Source organism: Oncorhynchus masou, chromosome 24, assembly GCF_036934945.1.
Source record: "Oncorhynchus masou masou isolate Uvic2021 chromosome 24, UVic_Omas_1.1, whole genome shotgun sequence".
In the NCBI taxonomy this organism is placed as follows: Eukaryota; Metazoa; Chordata; class Actinopteri; order Salmoniformes; family Salmonidae; genus Oncorhynchus; species Oncorhynchus masou.
In genome coordinates, this window is record NC_088235.1 from 4,443,542 (window position 1) to 4,455,970 (window position 12,429).

The 12,429-nt window shown below is 45.3% G+C and overlaps 1 protein-coding gene across 1 annotated transcript in view; it reads right to left on the reverse strand.

Moving 5' to 3' along the window:
- LOC135513368 (EH domain-binding protein 1-like) overlaps positions 1–12,429 on the reverse strand; it is a 204,031-nt gene that overhangs the window by 3,469 nt on the left and 188,133 nt on the right. The window lies entirely within an intron of this gene.

The window sequence follows — 12,429 nt, forward strand, 5'->3', positions numbered from 1 at the left end:
TGAGCGTGGATAATGTAAACATATTATTAATTAGCTCCGCCCTTTGAAGTCTTATCGGAACCCGGCTTAACCAATGGGAGGGTCCCGTAGCCCAGACGCCAAATCCCAACAAATCCACTCCCATCTGTCGGTCTCACCAGAACCAATGCAACTGTAACTTTTCTAACTTGTTATGAATGGCGAGGGGGGTTGTTATATCAGTAATGTTCACTTGGCTCTGAGTATTCACCCAAACATAACACTGACACTGGTATATAATCAGTGTTCACTAACCCTGGTCCTGGGGAGATGCAGGCCAGTGCAGGTTTTTGCTCTCGCCTAGCACTAAGACACTAGAGTCCATAGAACCTTGATCAGATGAAGCTGGTTTCGTCTGATGCAACATTTTGTCAAAGACCACGAATACCATTTGTATGTCTTTGTGTGCAGTTTGAAGGAAGTTGTACGTTGTTTCCGGAGCCATTGCTAACTAACGTTAGCGCAATGACTTGAAGTCTACAGGAACAGCTAGCACTATCCCTTTAAGTTCCTAGTGAGAGGTCTGTGGTGGCTGGCACTGGTAGCAGTCCATCTGGACAGAAACAGGCCTTCATACCGCTGCAATGGCTGAACTACCCCCTCTATTGGCCAGCCGGGAATATTGCTTGAGCGAGAGGAAGAGAGATGGAGGAAGAGAGAGGAGGAAGGAAAGGTTTGGAGGACGAGATGGAGGAGAAAGGGAAGAGGGGAAGGGGATTTGAGATGACTGACAAGGGAGAAGTTAGGTGATTATGAGAGCTCTGTATAAACAGACACAAAGGAGGCCTCAGGCCGTGAGCGGGGGAGAGGGAGAGAGGAAGAAAGGGGGAGAGGGAGAGAGGAAGAAAGAGGGAGAGGGAGAGAGGAAGAAAGGGGGAGGGGGAGAGAGGAAGAAAGGGGGAGAGGGAGAGAGGAAGAAAGGGGGAGAGGGAGAGAGAGAGAGAGAGAAACACACTAAATGAGAACTAAACGTCTCCTAAATTAAACACTTCTTAGGGCTAGGCCCCTTCTTCACAATTTCCACCTGAATGACATGCCCAAAGTATATGCTTTGGGCATGTCAGGATATGCATATAATTGGTACCATTGGAAAGAAAACACTTTGAAGTTTGTAGAAATGTTAAAATAATGTAGGAGAATATAACACAATAGATATGGTAGGAGAAAATCCAAAGAAAAACCAACCAGAATATATATATATTTTTTTTTAGAGACCATGCTCTTACAATGGCAAGTGTAAGGGCATGCTCAATTCTAGCTCCCAGGATGCAATTCCTATGGCTACCACAGGGTGTCAGCAGTCTATGTTCAAGGTTTCACGCTTGTAACTTCCAAAACAAGTAAGAAATATTAGTCTTGGAAATTTGTGTATGGACGCGACATGAAGACAAGACACACCTGCTAAAATCGGTTTCCTATTGAACATACTTCATTCCGTAAGAAATATTATAGTTTGATGACATTTTACGGTATCTGAGGAGTAAATAGAAACGTATTTTGACTTTGAAACAAAGTTTTAGGGGTAGATTTTCGGATTCCTTTCTCTGCATGTTGAACGAGTGGATTACACAAATCAATGGCGCAAACTAAACAGACTTTTTTGGGATATAAGGAAGGATTTTATCTAACAAAACGCCACTCCGTTTTATTGCTGGGACCCTTTGGATGACAAATCAGAGGAAGATTTTCAAAAAGTAAGTGAATATTTAATCGCTATTTGTGAATTTATGAAACCTGTGCTGGTTGAAATCTTTTTTGATGTGGGGAACTGTCCTCAAACAATCGCATGGCATGCTTTCGCTGTAATAGCTACTGTAAATCGGACAGTGCAGTGAGATTAACAATAATTTAAGCTTTCAACCGATATAATACACTTGTATGCACCTAAATGTTTAATATCCATAATTTTTATGATTATTTATTTGAATTGCGCGGCCTCCAGTTTCACAAGTTTGAGAGAAATAAGCTTTTTGTGCGTATTAAACATTTCTGGGATATTTTATTTCAGCTCATGAACACTGGGAAATGTTTGAAGGCATTCTGTTGTACAGCTGACGAGGTATCCCCCTGGTCACTTTCACAACGTTGAGATGCTGTTCCACCCAGTTGTAAAGTACCTTCAGAAAGTATTCAGACCCCTGGACTTATCACCCACGCTGCTGTGTAACAACCTGAATTCAACATGGGTTAAATAGATGCTCTTCTCATCCATCTACACCCCATAATGACAAATATTATTTCTTTTCTAAAGAAATGTTTGCAAATGTATTGAAAATGAAATACAGAAATATCTAATTTACAAAAGTATTCACACCCCTAAGTCAATATATGTTAGAATCACCTTTAGCAGCGGTTACAGTTGAGAGTCTTTCTGGGTAGGTCTCTAAGAGCTTTGCACACCTGGATTATTCTTCTCAAAAATCTTCAAACTCTGTCAAGTTGGTTGTTGATCATTGCTACACAACTATTTTCAGGTCTTGACATATATTTTCAATAGCTTTAAGTCAAAACTGTAACTCGGCCACTCAGGAACATTTACTGTCATCTTGGTAAGCAACTCCAGTGTAGATTTGGCCTTGTGTTTTGGGTTGTTGACCTGCTGAAAGGTGAGTTGATCTCCCAGTGTTTGGTGAGGAGCCGACTGAACCAGGTTTCCCTCTAGAATTTGGTCTGTGCTTAGCTACATTCTGTTTATTTTTTATCCTGAAAAACTCCCCAGTCCTTAACGATTACAAGCATACCCATAACATGTTGCAGCCACCAGTATGCTTGAACATATGGAGAGTGGTATTCAGTAATGGGTTGTATTGATTTGACCAAACATTTGTATTCAGGACAAAAGAGTTAATTACTTTGCCACATTTCTTGCAGTATTACTTTAGTGCCTTGTTGCAAACAGGGTGCATGTTTTGGAATATTTAAAAACATTTCTGTACAGGCTTGTTTTCACTCCGTTATTTAGTTTAGTATTGTGGAGTAGCTACGTTGATGATCCATCCTCAGTTATCTCCTATTACAGCCAATAAACTCTGTAACTGTTCGAAAGTCACCATTGACCTCATGGTGAAATCCCTGAGAGGTTTCCTTCCTCTCCGGCAACTGAGTTAGGACGGACGCCTGTATCTTTATAGTGACTGGGTGTATTGATACACCATCCAAAATGTCATTCATAACTTCACCATGCTTAAAGGAATATTTAATAATAATTCCACTTTATGGTTATTGTGTGTAGGCCAGTCATAAAACATCTACGTTTAATCCATGTTAAATTCAGTCTGGAAAACAACAACATGCGGAAAAAGTCCAGGGGTGTGAATAGTTCTGAAGGCCCTGTATGTACTGTATTATAAACTGGGTGGTTTGAGCCCTGAATGCTGATTGGCTGACAGCCGTGGTATATCAGACTGTATACCATGGGTATGACAAAACATGTATTTTTACTGCTCTTAATTACGTTGGTAGTCAGTTTATAATAGCAATAAGGCACCTCTGGGTGGTGTGGCATATGACCACTATATCACGGCTAAAGGCTGTATCCAGGCACTCCACGTTGTGTCGTGCTGAAGAACAGCCCTTGGTGTATCGGCCATATACCACAACCCCCCTTGGGCCTTATTGCTTAATTCTAGTCTATAGTCTATAGCCTATAGAACTACTGATATTCACACCTTTTCTATTGTGGAAACCCCTTCAAATGAGTGGATTTGGCTATTTCAGCCACACCTGTTGCTGACAGGTGTATAAAATCAAGCACACGGCCATGCAATCTCCATAGACAAACATTAGCAGTAGAATGGCCTTACTGAAGAGCTCAGTGATTTTCAACTTGGCACTGCCATAGGATGCCACCTTTTCAATAAGTCATTTCGTCAAATTTCTGCCCTGCTAGAGCTACACCGGTCAACTGTAAGTGCTGTTATTGTGAAATGGAAACGTCTAGGAGCAACAACGGCTCAGCTGCAAGGTGGTAGGCCACACAAGCTCACAGAACGGAACCGCCGACTGCTGAAACGCGCAGTTGCAACACTCACTACCTAGTTCCAAACTGCCTGTTCGTCGGGAGCTCCATGAAAAGAGTTTCCACGGCCGAGCTGTCGCACACAAGCCTAAGATCACCACGTGCAATGCCAAGTGTCGGCTGGAGTGGTGTAAAGCTCGCCGCCATTGGAGCAGTGGAAACTGGAGTGATGAATCACACTTCACAGAAAATCAGAGTTAAGAGCCTTAGCGCTGCTGAACGCCACTTGGCAGTGATGTCACCCGTTTGACTGCTTTTCTACTATGTACCTATTGTATAGACGTCCTTTATTCGCTAAAAGCACATGGACTGTGTGTTAAACGGATAAGCAACATCTTGTCATATGTGAGAAAACATGCATTTAGAATTTGTTCATCCTTTAGTAGCTAGTAGCTTAGTCAATCAATCATGCAACATATCGGTAGTTACGACAGACCAAGTGGAACAAAAGTAAACCTCCACCTTGGATGTTTATAAAATTCCTCTGGTGGCCGAGTTGAACCATATCAAGAAATGCTTTGTTGATTTGTGGAGAAAAAAGTTGGAAGATATTTGATAGGCTGATGATGAAGATGTTCCAGGAAATAATGACTGCCCCCTGGGGAGGTTAGCATAGGGCTAACCTGTGGCAGGTTACCTGATGGGACCAGCTACAATGTAGGGAGCGTTCTATCACGTGACACGACGTCAACGACTTCAATTGGCTGATGCCTAAACTTAACCTTGACCTTGTTCTAATGTTGGTAAGTATGACCCCTGTAAGCCTGCTACAGAGGAACAGAGGAATTGAATGGTAAGCTGGTAAGTATGACCTCTGTATGCCTGCTGCAGAGGAACAACAGAGAAGCAGGACAATTTTTTATTTATTTTACCTTTATTTTACTAGTCAAGTCAGTTAAGAACAAATTCTTATTTTCAATGACGGCCTGGGAACAGTGGGTTAACTGCCTGTTCAGGGGCAGAACGACAGATTTGTACCTTGTCAGCTCGGGGATTTGAACTTGCAACCTTTCGGTTACTAGTCCAATGCTCTAACCACGAGGCTACACTGCCACCCCAATGAGTTTTGGGTGCTACAGTGGCACGACAAAGTACGTGAGCCCTTTGGAATGACCTGGATTTCTGCATAAATTGTTCATCAAATGTGATCTGATCTTCATCTTAGTCACAACAATAGACAAACACAGTCTGCTTAAACTAATAACAAACCAAGTATTGTATGTTTCTTGTCTATATTGAATACAAAATTTAAACATTCACACTGTAGGTTGGGGAAAGTATTTGAACCCCCCCCCCAAGGCTAATGACTTCTCCAAAAGCTAAGTGGAGTCAGGAGTCAGCTGACCTGGAGTCCAATGAATGAGACGAGATTGGAGATGTTGGTTAGAGCTGCACTGCCCTTTACAAAACGAGTTCCATTCACAAGAAGCATCGCCTGATGTGAACCATGACTCAAACAACATCTCAGAAGGATCACTAAAAGCCTTGATGTTCATCAGTCCACGGTAAGACAAATGGTCTATAAATGGAGAAAGTTCGGCACTGTTGCTACTCTCCCTAGGAGTGACCGTCCTGCAAAGATGACTGCAAGAGCACAGAGCAGAATGCTCAATGAGGTGAAGAGGAATCCTAGAATGTCAGTTAAAGACTTGCAGAAATCTCTGGAACATGTTAACTTCCGGTTCCGGGTTGGAGCGAGCGGTCGCATCTACACTTCGGTCCGCAGGTAGTATAACTTTTCATTACATTTTTCATTACATTTCATTATAGTACAACGGTTTGATTTGTCTAATCTTAGCAATTTCTTCTTAGCTAGCTACATAGCCGTCTTTGTATCAAAGATAATTGCGTAATTATCGTATTTCGTCGTCCTAACGTAGTCTACACTGCTATCTGCCCAGCAGCTAGCTAAGCAGCTAGCTAACGTCCACTGTCCACCAGCACTGTAGAAACTATTACACTCAACTGAACGACTCGATTAGTGAAGTGTTAGCTAGCTACATAGTTGTCTTTGCTGTCTTCGTATCCAAGATAATTGTGTAGTTTAGAGTGTGTAGACTTAGAGTGATTATCTTAATTTACCGAGGTTAGCTAGCCAGCTATTTGTCGTCCTTAACGTAGGAGATGCTGCTAGCTAATTAGCCAACAGCTAGCCAACCTCTACCGAATAGAACTTCAACTAACTTCCGCTTCGCTCCACAGGTAGTATCACATTTTCATTTCACTTCATTACAGTACAACGGTTTGATTTGTTTGATCGTAGCTAGCTAGCTACATAGCCGTCTTTGTATCTAAGACAATTGTGTAGTCTAGAGCGATTTTCTAGGTTAGCTAGCCAGCTATTGTCGTTCTTTTAACGTAACGTAACGCAATCAACACTGCTAGCTAGCCAGCTAGCCCCCGAATAGCAGCACTGTAGAAACTATTACAGTACAACGGTTTGATTTGTTTGATCGTAGCTAGCTAGCTACATAGCCGTCTTTGTATCTAAGACAATTGTGTAGTCTAGAGCGATCTTCTAGGTTAGCTAGCCAGCTATTGTCGTTCTTTTAACGTTACGTAACGCAATCAACACTGCTAGCTAGCCAGCTAGCCCCTGAATAGCAGCACTGTAGAAACTATTACACTCGACGGAACGACTTGATTAGTGTAGTGTCAACATCGCAGCCACTGCCAGCTAGCCTACAAAGTCAACAACGCAGCCACTGCCAGCTAGCCTACTCCAGCAGTACTGTATCATTTCAATCATTTTAGTCAATAAGATTCTTGCTACGTAAGCTTAACTTTCTGAACATTCGAGACGTGTAGTCCACTTGTCATTCCAATCTCCTTTGCATTAGCGTAGCCTCTTCTGTAGCCTGTCAACTATGTGTCTATCTATCCCTGTTCTCTCCTCTCTGCACAGACCATACAAACGCTCCACACCGCGTGGCCGCGGCCACCCTAATCTGGTGGTCCCAGCGCGCACGACCCACGTGGAGTTCCAGGTCTCCGGTAGCCCCACACACACACACACACACACACACACACACACACACACACACACACACACACACACACACACACACACACACACACACACACACACACACACACACACACACACACACACACACACACACACACACACACACACACACACACACACACACACACACACACACACACACACACACACACACACACACACCTTACAGCGCTGTGGAGCGTCGGGCCAAAAATACAACCCGACAGACAAGAGATTGTTGGCCGATCTGCGGCCAACAAGGCAGAGTTCATCTCAGCCTATGCCTCCCTCCAGTCCCTCGACTTCTTGGCACTGACGGAAACATGGATCACCACAGATAACACTGCTACTCCTACTGCTCTCTCTTCGTCCGCCCACGTGTTCTCGCACACCCCGAGAGCTTCTGGTCAGAGGGGTGGTGGCACCGGGATCCTCATCTCTCCCAAGTGGTCATTCTCTCTTTCTCATCTGTCTATCGCCTCCTTTGAATTCCATGCTGTCACAGTTACCAGCCCTTTCAAGCTTAACATCCTTATCATTTATCGCCCTCCAGGTTCCCTCGGAGAGTTCATCAATGAGCTTGATGCCTTGATAAGCTCCTTTCCTGAGGACGGCTCACCTCTCACAGTCCTGGGCGACTTTAACCTCCCCACGTCTACCTTTGACTCATTCCTCTCTGCCTCCTTCTTTCCACTCCTCTCCTCTTTTGACCTCACCCTCTCACCTTCCCCCCCTACTCACAAGGCAGGCAATACGCTCGACCTCATCTTTACTAGATGCTGTTCTTCCACTAACCTCATTGCAACTCCCCTCCAAGTCTCCGACCACTACCTTGTATCCCTTTCCCTCTCGCTCTCATCCAACACTTCCCACACTGCCCCTACTCGGATGGTATCGCGCCGTCCCAACCTTCGCTCTCTCTCCCCCGCTACTCTCTCCTCTTCCATCCTATCATCTCTTCCCTCTGCTCATACCTTCTCCAGGCGGAAATGGAGGAAAACTCGCCTCCCTGCGGACCTGGCATCCTTTCACTCCCTCCTCTCTACATTTTCCTCCTCTGTCTCTGCTGCTAAAGCCACTTTCTACCACTCTAAATTCCAAGCATCTGCCTCTAACCCTAGGAAGCTCTTTGCCACCTTCTCCTCCCTCCTGAATCCTCCTCCCCCCCCTCCTCCCTCTCTGCAGATGACTTCATCAACCATTTTGAAAAGAAGGTCGACGACATCCGATCCTCGTTTGCTAAGTCAAACGACACCGCTGGTTCTGCTCACACTGCCCTACCCTGTGCTCTGACCTCTTTCTCCCCTCTCTCTCCAGATGAAATCTCGCTTCTTGTGACGGCCGGCCGCCCAACAACCTGCCCGCTTGACCCTATCCCCTCCTCTCTTCTCCAGACCATTTCCGGAGACCTTCTCCCTTACCTCACCTCGCTCATCAACTCATCCCTAACAGCTAACTACGTCCCTTCCGTCTTCAAGAGAGCGAGAGTTGCACCCTTTCTGAAAAAACCTACACTCGATCCCTCCGATGTCAACAACTACAGACCAGTATCCCTTCTTTCTTTTCTCTCCAAAACTCTTGAACGTGCCGTCCTTGGCCAGCTCTCCCGCTATCTCTCTCAGAATGACCTTCTTGATCCAAATCAGTCAGGTTTCAAGACTAGTCATTCAACTGAGACTGCTCTTCTCTGTATCACGGAGGCGCTCCGCACTGCTAAAGCTAACTCTCTCTCCTCTGCTCTCATCCTTCTAGACCTATCGGCTGCCTTCGATACTGTGAACCATCAGATCCTCCTCTCCACCCTCTCCGAGTTGGGCATCTCCGGTGCGGCCCACGCTTGGATTGCGTCCTACCTGACAGGTCGCTCCTACCAGGTGGCGTGGCGAGAATCTGTCTCCTCGCCACGCTCTCACCACTGGTGTCCCCCAGGGCTCTGTTCTAGGCCCTCTCCTATTCTCGCTATACACCAAGTCACTTGGCTCTGTCATAACCTCACATGGTCTCTCCTATCATTGCTATGCAGACGACACACAATTAATCTTCTCCTTTCCCCCTTCTGATGTCCAGGTGGCGAATCGCATCTCTGCATGTCTGGCAGACATATCAGTGTGGATGACGGATCACCACCTCAAGCTGAACCTCGGCAAGACGGAGCTGCTCTTCCTCCCGGGGAAGGACTGCCCGTTCCATGATCTCGCCATCACGGTTGACAACTCCATTGTGTCCTCCTCCCAGAGCGCCAAGAACCTTGGCGTGATCCTGGACAACACCCTGTCGTTCTCAACCAACATCATGGCGGTGGCCCGTTCCTGTAGGTTCATGCTCTACAACAGGGGTGTCAAAGTCAAATGGACGGAGGGCCAAATAAAAAATTTAGCTACAAGCCGAGGGTCGGACTGTTCGAATGTTCATTGAAAAATTTTTAAATGACGCATATAGTCTAGTGAACCTAATTGAACCTACTGAAAACCTAACAAATATATTCCAATATGATCAGATAAATAAAGCAATATTTTCTTATGGCTCTGTCAGTAATCTTTAATTTTCAACAGACACAAAAGACAAATTTCCTTTATATAAAAATCCCCATAACATGAACATTAAATGAAAGAAACCGGTATTCAAGGCACCATCAGTAGCCTATATTTTCTATTTTAGCAAAAGTGGGCTAAATTTACTTCAAAGAAAAAAACAATAATAGCAATTTTCTATCATCCACTCAACTGAAATATTTTTAAAATATAATTGGATTGAAATACAATAAAATAAAGTGCAAAAATCTATTAATCAAAAACAACACTTTGTTTAAGGAGAAGTAACATGCAGTGAAAACAAATATTAAACTTTAACTTTTAAACTTGAACTGAGTAAAAACTCTAAATATGTGATTGCACAGTAATGTTCACTTGTTTGAGGTTGAGGGTGATACTTGGTGGTGTCCCATCTTTTCCACAAGTTCATCAATGTTCGGGGTAAGGCTCTGAGCTGAGGAAATCCTCAGAATTGAGTGGAGGTGTTCAGCAGTAAGTCGACTTCTGTGTGATGTTTTGTTCAGGTTCATCAAAGAAAAAAGTTGTTCACACAGGTATGTGCTGCCAAACATAGACAACGTTTGAGCAGCCTGGATGCGCAGCTGGGGCATTGTGTCGGGGAGGAAACGGGCGAACTCCGCAGCACCCACTGCCGCATATTTTGCCCTCAGTGCATCATTGCATTGGAGGTCAATCAACTCCATTTGGAGGTTTGGTGGTGAGCTTTCCACGTCAACAGCAAATGGGTTACCGAGCAGTTCCAACCTGCTTTTGTGCTTCAAAGTCAGCAAATCGGCGTCGAAAGTCAGCGGCAAGCATACCTATTTTATCAGCCAACTGTGCGCTCGGGAACGCACTGGTAGAGAGCTTCTCTTTCATGGTCTGGCAGCTGGGAAAGTGGCTCAAATTTTCTTTCCGCATCTGCGTCTCCCACAGAGTCAGTTTGGTTTTAAATGCCTTCACTGTACTGTACATATCAGAGATGACATGATCCCGACCCTGCAGCTGCAAGTTCATTGCATTCAGATGACTCGTAATGTCACACAGAAAAGCCATTTCACACAGAAACATTTCGTCTCGGAGTTGTGTTGTGTCTTTCCCTTTGCTGTCCAAGAACAGACAAATCTCCTCACGAAGCTCGAAACATCTTTGAAGCACCTTTCCCTGGCTTAGCCATCGCACCTCTGTGTGATAAGGCAAATCACCATGCTCCGTTTCTAACTCCGTCAGAAATGCCTTGAACTGGCGGTGATTCAAACCTTTGGCTCTGATAAAGTTAACTGTGCGCGTGATGATGCTCATTACATGCTCCATTTTCAAGGCTTTACCGCACAACGCTTCCTGGTGTATGATACAATGATAAGCTGTCAGCTCACCTGTCGCGTTTTCCTCTTGCATCTTTTCCCGTATCTTCGCCACCAGTCCGCTCCTGTGTCCACACATCGCAGGTGCTCCGTCGGTTGTCAAACCCACGAGTTTTTCCCAAGGCAGCTCCATCTCATTTACACATCTTGACACCTCTTCATACAAATCATGCCCCGTAGTTGTGCCATGCATAGGACGTAAAGCCAAAAACTCCTCTGTCACGCTTAGGCTGGAGTCCACTCCGCGGATGAAAATTGACAACTGGGCAATGTCAGAAATGTCGGTGCTCTCATCCACAGCCAAGGAATATGCAATGAAATCTTTTCCCTTTTTCACAAGCTGCTCTTTTAGATTGATGGACAACTGGTCTACTCTCTCGGCAATGGTGTTTCTGCTCAGACTCACATTTAAAAAGAGTTGCCTTTTTTCTGGGCAAACTTCGTCACAAACTTTAATCATGCAGTTTTTGATGAAATCCCCCTCCGTAAATGGCCGGGCTGATTTAGCGATCTCTTCTGCCAAAATAAAACTGGCCTTGACAGCAGCCTGGCCTTGTGATTTGGCTTTTTTGAACAGAGCCTGTCGAGATTTGAGGCCTCGTTTTAATTCCTCTGCCTTTTGTAGCCTTTGTTCCATGTCCATATTCTTGTTTTTGTCCGCGTGTTTCGTTTCATAATGTCGTCTCAGATTATACTCTTTCAGTACCGCCACACTTTCTCCACACAGAAGACACACAGGTTTTCCAGCTACCTCCGTGAACATATACTCCGACTCCCACCTTGTTTGAAACCCCGGTTCTCAGTGTCCACCTTCCGTTTTGCCATTTTTGATGGGTATCTGAAAGTTAATTTTACTGTGATGCTGACGACTGCTGTGCCAATAAATATTGAAATGAAGCAGCCTACTGCTCGGTGCGTCACCGTTGCATTGTGGGAAATGTAGTATTGGTGCGTGTAAAAGATCTGCGGGCTGCCGGCTTGCTGCGGTCTGCGGGCCGGTTCTAATAATAAATCAAGATCATCCCAGGGGCCGTAAAAAACCTTCTCGCGGGCCGGATGTGGCCCGCGGGCCTTGACTCTGACATATGTGCTCTACAACATCCGCAGAGTACGACCCTGCCTCACACAGGAAGCGGCGCAGGTCCTAATCCAGGCACTTGTAATCTCCCGTCTGGATTACTGCAACTCGCTGTTGGCTGGGCTCCCTGCCTGTGCCATTAAACCCCTACAACTCATCCAGAACGCCGCAGCCCGTCTGGTGTTCAACCTTCCCAAGTTCTCTCACGTCACCCCGCTCCTCCGCTCTCTCCACTGGCTTCCAGTTGAAGCTCGCATCCGCTACAAGACCATGGTGCTTGCCTACGGAGCTGTGAGGGGAACGGCACCGCAGTACCTCCAGGCTCTGATCAGGCCCTACACCCAAACAAGGGCACTGCGTTCATCCACCTCTGGCCTGCTCGCCTCCCTACCACTGAGGAAGTACAGTTCCCG